The sequence below is a fragment of the Tamandua tetradactyla genome, chromosome 21 (assembly GCF_023851605.1).
Source record: "Tamandua tetradactyla isolate mTamTet1 chromosome 21, mTamTet1.pri, whole genome shotgun sequence".
In the NCBI taxonomy this organism is placed as follows: Eukaryota; Metazoa; Chordata; class Mammalia; order Pilosa; family Myrmecophagidae; genus Tamandua; species Tamandua tetradactyla.
In genome coordinates, this window is record NC_135347.1 from 31,797,865 (window position 1) to 31,808,936 (window position 11,072).

Genomic DNA, 11,072 nt, shown 5'->3' on the forward strand with positions numbered 1-11,072 from the left:
TCCAGAGCCTTCAGAATAATGAATTCTAAATTGTTTTTATTATTTTGAAAAATAGTGAGTTAAAAACAATTACTAATCATTCAATAATGGTATTAATTAATTTTATTTAGCTATAATTTCAACTCCTCTTTGAACTTGGAAAATTTTATCTAAACTAGTCCCTACATATGGACAAGAAAAGCAAAGTAATCATATATAATGTTATTAAAAACTCTACCATTTTAGTGTTGCAGCTCTTTTAGAATTTGTCTAGTAGGTTTTCTGGCATTAGCTGGAAAACCCTAAAACATAAAAAAAAAAAAAAAAAAAAAAAAGAACTTACTATTTAGATAAGGAAAGGGGAAACCTAAATTACCTGAAGTGACTTTGAAGGATTACAAGAAAACTTGTGGTTGCAGTTAGGCTTCAATCTACTTACCGATTACCTTTGATTGGCTATGACTTCATGAAATGGTGTCTTGAGAAGGATTTAGAAATTGCACCTCAAATGTTTTTTGTGTGTAGAAAAAAATATTTGTGGTTGTTGGACAGTTCGGCAGTACAATGAATGAGAAAAAAGAGTCGACCCTTTTAATTTGACTTTCATTATGCGGAGCAGCTCAAGTGCCACATTAAACCCACACACAACTTAAGTCAAAGATTTGTGAAATAAAAATGAGGTGTCCCACTTCCTAAGCTTGTAAAATCTATACTGAGTCTCAGTGAACAGAAATGGACTGCATCAGTAATCTAAGAAGTTCAGTGATAGATAAAGTAAAACAGAGCCTAATTCTCTAAATCTAAGCTAAAAATATGGTTCACTGATGGGCAAGAATAATATCCAGGGATATCAAGAGAGAGAACTAAAAACAGGACACACAAAAATACAGGCATACCTCATTTTGTTGCTCTTCTCTTTATTGCATTTCACAGATATTTCGTTTCTTACAAATTGAAGGTTTGTGGTAACTCTGCCTCAAGCAAGTCTATCAGAGCCATTTTCCCCACAGCATGTGCTCAATTTGTGTTTCTATGTCCTATTTTGGTAATTCTCACAATATTTCAAACATTTTCATTATTATGATACCTGTTATGGTGATCTGTAATCAGTGATTTTTCATGTTATTATTGTAATTGTAATGGGGCCCCACGAACCATGCCCATTTAAGATGATAAATTTAAGTGATAAATTTTGTGTGTTAAGACAACATCATTGACTAGCCATTCCCTCATCTCTCTCCCTTTCCTTGGGCCTCCTTATCCCCTGAAACACAACAGTATTGAAATTAGTGCAATTAATAACCTTACAATGGCCTCTAAGTATTCAAGTAAAAGGAAGAGTCATGCATTTCTCACTTTAGATGAAAAGCTAGAAATGATTAGAGAGGAAGGTATGTTGAAAGCCAAGATAGGCTAAAAGCTACCCCTTTATGCCAAACAGTTGGACAAGTAGTGAATGCAAAACAAAGAAAATATTAAAAGACATTAAGACAATAAAAGTGCTACTCCAGTGAACACAGGAATGATAAGAAAGCAAAAAGTCTTATTGCTGATATTGAGAAAGTTTAATGGTCTGGATAGAAGATCAAACCAGCCACAATATTCCCTTAAACAAAAGCCTAATACAGTGCAAGGTCCTAACTCCTTTCAATTATATGAAGGCTGAGAGCAGTGAGGAAGCAGTAGAAGAAGTTAGCAGAGGTTATTTCATGAGGTTTAAGGAAAGAAGCTATCTCCATGTCATAAAAGTGCAAGGTGAAGCAGCAAGTGCTAACATAGAAGCTGTAACAAGTTGCCCAGAAGATCTAGCTAAGATCATTGATGAAGGTGCCTACACCAGACAACAAATTTTCAATGTAGATGAAACAGTCTTATATTGGAAGAAGATGCTCTACTGGTTTGAAAGTGTTGTGTATCCCAGAAAAGCCATATCATTTCATCTTGATTCGACATTGTAGGGTGGAAATCTTTGATTGGATTGTTTCCATGGAGATTGTGACACTGCCCATTCAAGGTGGTCCTGATTAGTTTACTGAACTCCGTTAAAGGGGGAGACATTTTGGAGAAAACACAGTTGCTGCATAGCTGACAGAGATACAGACGTTTGAAGATGTTTGGAGTGCCAACAGAGAGAGCATATGTATAGACGTGGATGTTTGGGGATGAAAAGACAAGCAGACATCACCATGTGCTTTCCCATGACATGCTAAACAAGCCAGAACACAGAGTTTTGTCCTGGAGGAGTTATGTGAAGGCCCACAGATGCTTAGAGATGAAAACACTGGCATCAGAATCTAGAAGCCACAGAATTTGGAACAAAGACCAACAGATGCCAGCCACATGCCTTCCCATGTGACAGACATCAGTCTTCCTTAAGTCAAGGTATCCCTCACTGGATGATTTAGTTTGGACATTTTAAGGCCTGAGAATTGTGATCTTGTAATTTAATAAATCCCCCTTGTAAAGGCCATTCCATTTCTGGTATATTGCATTCTGGCAGCATTTAGCAAACTAATACAGATTTTGGTACCAGGATGGGATGATGCTGCAGTTTGCAAATACAAAGCATGTTGAAATGGCTTTTTACATGAATAAGAGGTAGACTCTGGAAGAACTGTGAGGAGGTGAATAGGAAAGGCCAGGATTGCTTTGAAGAGACTGTTGGTAAAAATATGGACTCTAGAGATACTTGTGTTAAGGCTTAAACAGAAACTATGCATGTGTTATTGCAAATTGGATGAAAGGCGATCCTTGTTTTAAAGCAACAGAGAATTTGTCAAAATTATGTGCTGGTATTGGATGGAAGGCAGAATTTGAGATTGATGAACTTGGATACTCAGTAGAAGACATTCCCCTTAATGTGCCCCAATATTGCAACCCTCACACCAGGGTTTATAGAAAGCTGACATAGACACAAGCATTTGGAGATGCTTGGAGGGTCAAAGGAGGAAGTTCAGACACAGATGTTTGGATACACAGAAGCCCCAGGAATTTCTAGGAGCTGAGAGAGCCAACAAATCTAGGCAGGAGCCAGAACCCAACCGACATCACCATGAGCTTCCTATGAGATGCTAAGCAAGCCAGAATGTGGAGAAAGCTGATGGAAAGAAACTAAGCGAGGGCCAACAGAGGACAGGAAAGGAAGTCACTGGAATCAGAAACACAAGCAAGGAACAGGAGCAAGGACCTCAGACATCAGCCACATGCCTTCTCAGATGATAGAACAACCCTGGACACCACTCAGCCTTTCTTCAGAGTCAAGTTATCTTTCTCTAGCTCCCTTAATTCAAATATTTTTATGGCCTTAGAACTATAAACTTGTGACTTAATAAATCCCCTTTTATAAAAGCCATTGCATTTATGGTATATTGCATTCTGGCAGCATTAGCTAGCTGAAACAAATGCCATGAAGGACTTTCATAGATAGAAAGAAGAAGTCAATGACTGGCTTTAAAGCTTCAAAAGAGAGAGGGTGACTCTCACGTTAGGGGATAATGCAGCTAGTGACTACAAGTTGAAGCTAATGCTCATTTAGCATTCCAAAAATCCTAAGACTCTAAAGAATTATGCCAAATCTACTCTTCCTGTGCTTTATAAATGGAAAAGCAAAGCTTGGATGACAGCACATCTATTTACAATATGGTTTACTAAATATTTTAAGCCCACTATTGAGACCTACTGTCCAGAAAAAAAGATTATTTTCAAAATATTACTGCTCACTGATAATGCACCTGGTCTCCCAAGAGGTTTGATGAAAATGTGAAATGAGATAAGTATTCTTTTCATACCTGCTAACACAGGATCCCATGAATCAAGGAGTAATTTTGACTTTCAAGTTCTATTATTTAAGAAATGCATTCTGTAAGGCTACAGCTGCCATAGGTAGTGATTCCTCTGATAAGTCTGGTCAAAGTAACTGAAAACCTTCTGGGAAGGTGTCACCATTCTAGATGCAATGAAGAACATTTTTCATTCATAGGAGGAAGTCAAAATATCAACCTTAACTAAAGTTTGAAAGAAGTTGATTCCAACTCTCATGGATAACTTTGAGGGGCTCAAGACTTCAGTGGAGAATGTGGTGTAAATAGTAAGAGAACTAGTATTAGAAGCGGAGCCTGAAGATGTGACTGAATTTGCTGCAATCTCATGATGAAACTTTAATGGATGAGGAATTGTTTCTTATGGATAAGCAAAGAAAGTGATTACTTGAGATGGACTCTACTCCTGGGAAGATACTGTGAACATTGTTGAAATGACAGCAAAGGATTTAGAATATTATACAAACTTAGTTGATAATGAAGAGGCAGGGTTTTGAGAGGAGTAACTTCAATTTTTAAAGAAATTCTGCATGTAAAATGTTATCTAACATCTTCTCACCCCACAGAGAAATCTTTCATGAGAGGAAGAGCCAATTGATGAAGCAAATTTCATTGTTGTCTTATTTTTAAAAATTGCCACAGTCTCCCAACATTCAGCAACCACCACTCTGATCAGTCAGCAGCCACCAACAGCCAGCAAGACCCTCCACTAGTAAAAAAGATTATGACTTGCTGAAGCCTTGAATGATAGTTAGCACTATTTATCAATAAAGTATTTTTAATTAAGGTATGTATATTGTTTTTTAGGCAATGCTATTGCACACTTAATAGACTACTTTATAGTATAAACATGACATTCATATGCACTGGGAAACCAAAAAATTCATGTGACTCACTTTAATGCAATGTTTCCATTACTGTGGTAGTCTGGAACCAAATCTGCAATATCTCTGAGGTATGCCAGTATTAAATGATCCAACTTGAATTTGTCAGAAGATATGTTGCAAGCATAATGCCACTCCTCTTGGGATTCATATACCTCCTCTCCTCCTATCTTTGCTGGCTCAGAGAGACTGTGCTCAGCACCTGGCACTATCAAATTATAAGAATTGCAAAATTTGCTTTTAACCTATTGTGACTAACTTTGATGTGAACACACCATTAAACAGCTTTCTCAATCCTAGTTTTTTTTCATTTTTTTAGAAGACTGCAAAAAAATGATTTTTTTGTCATAGTATTTCCAAGTGTATTTCATAGTGTATTTTGTCATAGTATTTCCAAGATGGAACTATTGTTTTCAGCTTTAAGGTAGGGAAGATGTAAAAAAAGAAAATAAAAGTCCCATAAACCAGGAATAGAAAGAGCGATGCATGGTGGGAATCTGCCAGAACCACAATTACCGAAGACAAAACTAAACCTAGGTGTTGTCCATGTCTGCAAAAAGATAGGGAAAATGATGATGTGTTTTCTTGGATTACATTGCAAGATGTAGTTCCACGTGCCTTTTTTGGACAACAGACTCTTTATTCTTTTCTCAACTGCAAAATCCCTACAATGTCTTTCTAAGAACTCTGGTAAACTTCCTCTTGTCAAATCAAAATACTTTTTCATGACCAGTTTCCTGGATCTCCCTGTCACACTCACTTCTAGAAAAAATGCATTCTATATTGGTTGTCTCTCTCAGTCTCTCTCTTCAGTGTCTGTTTAAATGGCACTTCTACCCGTTATGCTCATTCAATGCCTGCCCAACTCTGGCCATTATCACTTAGGACTTGAAATAATCTCAGTCTGCTTACAGGTCTTATTTGGTGTTGTGGCCCACTTGTTCTAACCTGTTAGAGGACCAAAAAATATTTAAGACAAGAAAATATATAAAATAAAAACATTCTTACTATTTACAGACCTATTCCCATAGAACTAAAATCAGAGACAACACCCAGTTTATAACTTCAGCATAATTTATCATGATAATTTAACATACAGAGAAAAAGAAGGCCACATTCACTGTAACTGTGGGAAAGATAGCTAGTTTCGGGCCTATTTCACTGAAGACTTACTCATTAATATTAGTGTCTAATATCTGTAGTATATCCTTGCTCATCATTTAAATAAACATTAGTAAATGAAAGCCAGTTAATGTTACTGTGATAAGCCTGATAAATATTCTGGTTCATAGTTTTTTTAAATATTTTTGTTCATTTGCTTCCTGCTGGGGCTAAATATAATCCCTATACTCTTATTTTTTAAGTATTGCTTACACCAAAAGCCTAAAATGAAAAAAATTAAAAAACCAATTTATATGTGCCTGCAAAGTAGAAAGAAAAGAGTGATATAAATAATGTCTTCCTCCTGAAACAACTTGAACATAATTTCCAAAGACTTCCTTAAGAGTTAATGGCTCTATTTCCATATATCTCTAACTGCTACTATTGTCAATGTTTTCCATGAATTCGAATGTCATTTATACCTGACTTATGATTAGTATAAACAGAATACAGTCCGTCTGATCCACATGGACACATGAAACAGTTTCAAATTCAAACTCAACTATCAAACATATGTCAGTGTTTCAGTTCTCTCATTGCTACCTAACAAACAGCCTCTAAATGTAATGGATTAAAGCAAAAAGTTATTACCTCTCATAATTCTAAAGGTTTGTTGGGTCTGGTTGTGTGGTTCTCTGTTGGTGTCTTTCATACTTTCAGACAGTTGCAATCAAATGGCGACTGGAGCTGAAGTTATCTCTACTCTCATCCTGGCTGTGCCCAAGAAGCCTTCTTCAAACATGTCTGAAACTCAGCTGGGTTGGCTGGAACCACAGAAGATTGTCCAGATATGTCTCCTGGTGGTACAGCTTCCTAGCTAGCCTGAAATTTCTTACAATATTATGACCTTGAGATGGTTGGACTTTCAATATTTTAGCTTACTTCTTCCAGCATGCACCATCCAAGAATCCAAGGAGAAGCTGTGCAGCTTCCTATGTCCTAGCCTTGGGAGTCATGAAATGCCACTTCTGCTGCTTTCCACTAGTTACACAGAGGCAGCCCAAATTCAAGGTGAGTGGAGGACTACACAAGGGTGTAAACATCTGGAGGTGTGTCCTTAGAAGACTAGTTACCAATCCCATGAAGCTATGTATATAGCCACAAACCAAAGAATAATCTCTTTATTTCTGGAGTTCGTATGGCGCAGGTAGCTTCAGATGAGACTTATGTAAAGCCAATAGGCAAAACTGAAATACCCAGGTGATCTATGGGGCTAACAGGCCATTGCCAGCTTGATTTCACTTCTTTCAGGTAACATTTGGCATGTGTTACCTCACTGAAATGTACATGAAAATTTAATCATAAATATGTTTATTGTAGCGTTATTTACAAAGGAAAAAATTGAAAACAATCTATTTGTTGAACAATGGTAATTTAAATAAATTTGGAACATCAATATAATGGGATACATGTCAACTCAAAATTATTCTTAAAAATAGTAAAATTCTCAGAGGAAATGTTTATGATATATTCCTAAGTGGTTAAAAGAGGTATTAAAGCCATACGTTTTAATATGATAAATATATATTTATATGTGAGTACATGTATATATATATATGTAAACATATATACATACAAAAACATATACAAATACATAGATACATACTTGTATGTGAAGAAAAATTTAGGATTAAATACATCAAAATATTTATAACAATTGTATCTGTGTTATAGGATTATGGATGATTTTTAAATTTTCTGCCTTGTATGTCTCAACATTTTTTATATTTTTTATGGAGAAAATTCATTATTTTTATATATTTTAAAAACTTTTTCAAAAGAATTCTTTATTGCCAGGCCTTTTGATGCCAAGAGTTGGGGAAGGAAGAAAAGGCAAGGAGGAGGAAAGCTTGACCTTGGAAACAATTTTTCTCTACAGCTGCAAAATCAACATTCCATTATCTATTTCAGGCTATACAAGTATAAACTGGTAGAATGAAATGATGATACCTTGCCTGGAAAAGTTTAATACATTTCAAAATTTGATTGAACTTTTAGCAAACAGAATAATGCCTCAATTCAGAGTTTCTGGTCAAGTCCAAGATGGCAAACTGGTAAGACACATTTAACTCTCCTCCCCCTTAAAACTCCACTGCAACTAGATGGAGAAAAGAAAGCATAACACCATTGGAAAAACAAAAAGAGGTAGACTAGACATTTTCATGTCTGACTAATAGAAAGAAATTAGGGAGTCAGGAAAAACACAATTATAGACATCAGAAACAGGCATAACACTAGTATAGAGAGGCAAAAGAGAATAGAAAGTATTTAGTACAGAATAGAATAGAAAGTATTTAGTATAGAGCTTGAAATGCAGTAAGTAAATCAGTAAATTATGTAATTATTATTGCTACTGTTAGCATATTATATCATTAGCTCTACTCTTGAGAGTATCATCCCTGCATATCCAAATGACTGTTACACATCTTTGCTTGGAGGACCCCCAGAAATCTCAAATTCAACATATTCAAAACATAAACTCATTCCTCTACCCCACCTCAAGACTTACCTCTCCTCTTGTGTTCTCCCTACATCCCCTAAGATTTGCTTCTCTTATGTTCCTAATCAGCCCAAACTAAGAAACTTGTCTATTATTCTTGCCACATTTCTCTACCTCTGCCATCACACCCTACTAATTACTACCACATAATCCTTTATCTCTTCTATCTGCTCCACATTCATTACTCAAGGTTAAATCAATGCTATCTCTCATTAAGATTATTTTAAGTTTTTTCCAAGACTTGTTCCATTATAGTCCACCTTTTATTTCATCATCTTTTTTATTTTCACTCATTTTTTTATATTTAAATTTTTTAATGACATAAGTACTGTTTTAGTTTGCTAAACCTGCTGGAATGTAATATACCAGAAATGGAACGGCTTTTTAAAAGGGGAATTTATTAAATCACAAGTTTACAGTTCTAAGGCTGTGAAAATGTCCAAACTAAGGCACCCTGGGAGAGATACCTTGATTCAAGAAAGGCCAATGGGTCCAGAACTCCGTATCAGCAGGAAAGGCACATAGTGATTCCGTTAGCTTTCTCTCCTATCTTCTTATTTCATAAGAATTCCCCAGGGCTGTTCTCCTTCTGCATCTCCAAAGATGTCTGGTTGTGTTGTGATATGTCAGTTCTAAAGTTTTCTCCAAAATAGTTCCCTCTTAAAGGGTTCCAGTAAGCAACCCACCTCGCGTCTCCATAGAAACAATCTAATCCAAAGTTACCACACATAATTGGGTGGGTCATATCTCCATGATCAAAAAAGATCCCACTTAGCAGAGTGGTGTGATGGTGGCTCAGCAGGCAGAATTCTCACCTGCCATGCTGGAGACCTGAGTTTGATTCCTGGTGCCTGCCCATTAAAAAAAAAAAGACCTCACCTAGCAATATTGGATGAGAATTAAGAAACATTTCTTTTCTGGGGTACATAATAGTTTCAAACAAGCACAAATATAATGCATGAATATGTTCTTATTTTAAATATTGATTAGTAAATGAAGGAACTATGATCTTTCACCCTTCAGACGCAACCACTGCTGTGACTTTGATGTGTAACTTTTGATAATTTGTATGCATGCTGGCATACAGTGGTAGTATACTATATATATGATTCTGCAAGCTGCTTTTTAATTTAATCATAGATCTTATATATCTTTCCATATCACTTTGTCTAAACAAGCATCATTCTTTTTAATGGAAATGGATTTACCTTTTTAAACATTTTCCCTACTAATGGGGATTTTAATTATTTATAAAATGATGTAGTGCACATTCTTGTTCAGATCTGTGAAACTGTTTGCATTATCTATAAGAATTGTTATGCAAAATGGTAAGCATATTTTCAATACTGTTAAATTTCCTCCAAAGACTGTTAGAATTTAAATTCTCCCAAAGTTTGAGAATATCTTCTTCCTACACTTTAGCCCACATTGGACATTATTTTTCTTTTGTTTTAATTTTTAACAATGTTTTTATTTTAAAAGATGTCTTAAGATTGATAATTGTATTGGTTAGGGTTTGCTAGAGGAACAGAATCAGCAGGAAATACTCATAAATATAAAATTTATAAAAGTGTCTCACATAACCGTGGGAACGTAGAGTCCAAAATCCGTAGGGCAATCTGTGAAGCTGACAATTCTGATGAAGGGTTTGGATGAACTCCACAGGAGAGGCCCACCGGCCAAAGCAGGAAGAAAGCCTGTCTCTTCTGAATCCTCCTTAAAAGGCTTCCAGTGATTAGATTAAACATCACTATTAAAGAAGACACTCTCCTTGGCTGATTATAAATGGAATCAGCTGTGGATGTAGCCAATGTGATCATGATTTAATTCTATGAAATGACCTCATAACAAAAGACAGGCCAGCACTTGCCCAACCAGACAAACAGGTACCACCACTTGGCCAAGTTGACACATGAACCTGACCATGACAATAATGTTTACTGTTAACTAAGTGAAAACCAATTTCCTGATTATTGCTTTAATTTGCATTTTCTTGATTACTCGTATAGTCATATACACTCACAAGTTTATTAGCTATTCATACTTCCTCTTCTGTGAATTATCTGCTCATATATTTTATTCATCTTTCCCACAAAATTCTTCTCTTGTTCACATTTATTTACAATCATTTGTTCTGTATGTTAATTTTGTCTGCTATACATACTACAAATATTTCTCTTGACTTTTGTTTAGTTCTGTTCATTGAATCTTTTATCACTGACATGCTTTTATTTTCATGGAGTCAACATTTATTAGCATTAGCTACCTTACTTAAAGAATAAGTACTTATTGAATACACCAGGATTTTCCCAGTGATTTGAAATTTCAATTTTATTATAATCTAAGTTCTATATATCCATGGGTTTGTTTTTCAATCTTCTCAATATTTTTTCATGTATTCATTGCTCATTTACTGCATCATTACCATACTATTTTAATTATTAAATCTTTACAATATGCTTTGAATATAAGACAAAACTTCCCTCATTTTTCTTTTCTTCCCCCACAACATTTTAGACTACTTATACATTTTCCTTCCCAAGTTCCATTAAAAATTCTATTGGAATTTGAATTTGAATCATATTGAATTTATAATCAACATGACAACTACTATCATCTTTACAAGCTAAATATCTGTTGCATCCCTTCCAACATTTGGATGCTCCAAAATAAAAATATCCTTTACTTAATCTTCAAATTAGTACCTCATATGGACACAAAATAGCCCTG

General features: G+C 35.3%; 1 non-coding gene across 1 annotated transcript; it reads left to right on the forward strand.

Moving 5' to 3' along the window:
* The first annotated feature begins 222 nt into the window (after window positions 1-222).
* LOC143665836 (U7 small nuclear RNA) lies at window positions 223-284 on the forward strand. The gene has a single exon (XR_013167234.1). It is a non-coding gene; the product is annotated as a U7 small nuclear RNA (small nuclear RNA).
* Window positions 285-11,072: the final 10,788 nt, after the last annotated feature.